The sequence below is a fragment of the Loa loa genome, assembly GCF_000183805.2.
Source record: "Loa loa unplaced genomic scaffold supercont3.309, whole genome shotgun sequence".
Taxonomy (NCBI): Eukaryota; Metazoa; Nematoda; class Chromadorea; order Rhabditida; family Onchocercidae; genus Loa; species Loa loa.
In genome coordinates, this window is record NW_018108489.1 from 9,596 (window position 1) to 10,956 (window position 1,361).

A 1,361-nucleotide genomic window follows, 5' to 3' on the forward strand; every position below is an offset into this window, starting at 1 on the left:
TATTATTATATTATTATTATTATTATTATTATTATTATTATTATTATTATTATTATTATTATTATTATTATTATTATTATTATTATTATTATTATTATTATTATTATTATTATTATTATTATTATTATTATTATTATTATTATTATTATTATTATTATTATTGTTATTATTATTATCACCACCATCATTGTCATCATTATCAGATAAATGAGCGCATTGTGAATATAACTGAACGTCTCAATCTATTTGCAAAAGTTGTAAAGTAATTAAATCGAACTATTGCTATTATTATAATCATTATAATATTATCAATTAATTAATAAGAAATAAATGAACAAATTAAAAAGTATTCAATTATAATTCCATTATACTTACTTTTCCCTTTCTTGCTATATAATACAAAAACATAAATTAAAGCTTTGTTAAATGAATGGATGAAATTTTGAACAGTTCTGCAGTCACAATATGCTATCATTAAATGCCACAATAATTTTTCAATCATATATTATTGTTAATTGCAACAATGATTTTTAATATCATAATTGAATTATGCAAAAATATCACAACTTTGGAAGGTATTTGCAAATTATTAACAAACATATTGAGAAATTAAATTTTTTGGTACAATTTTATAATTTCGAATTTACAAATAATTTTATGTATTATTGATTTCATTACTATTCAATTAGCTATCATATCATTATTTCAAAAATTTTAATCACTAATAATGATGGCGGTGATAATGGTGATAACGACAATGGTGATAGTGAACAAACAATATTAACCGTGGTTTTACTGCAACATTTTAGAATCGTGAGAGGTGGTACGTTCAGCCGATTTAAACTGTGTCATTGTCGTTGTTGCCATCATCATCCTAGTCGTCGCCAAGATTGGTGTCATCAAAATCAAAATGATCCTTTACTGCTCATTTTATCCATCGTTCACAGCATTTCTTCCTTCTTTAAATACGTAAATATCCTAAATTTTGCTGTTTCAAAGTTCTTTTCAAAGGAAGAAAAGGAAAGAAGAAGAAGAAAAAGAAAAACTCATTCTTTCATTATCTGTAAGAATTTTTTTTTGCTCTGTTAGTGTTCAGTTTTCCTGTCAACGACAGTTCAGTTTATTGTCAACATCATCAAACCATTTCATTCACTCATTCATTTATTCATTCATATATTCATAAATTCATCATTCGTTTGTTCACCCATTTATTTGTTCATTTATTTACTTCACTCATTTATTTATTAAATCATTCATTCATTCCTTTAACCATTCATTCAATTCATTCATTCATTTATCCATTCATTCATTTATTCATTCATTCATTCATTCATTCATTCATTCATTCATTTATTCATTCA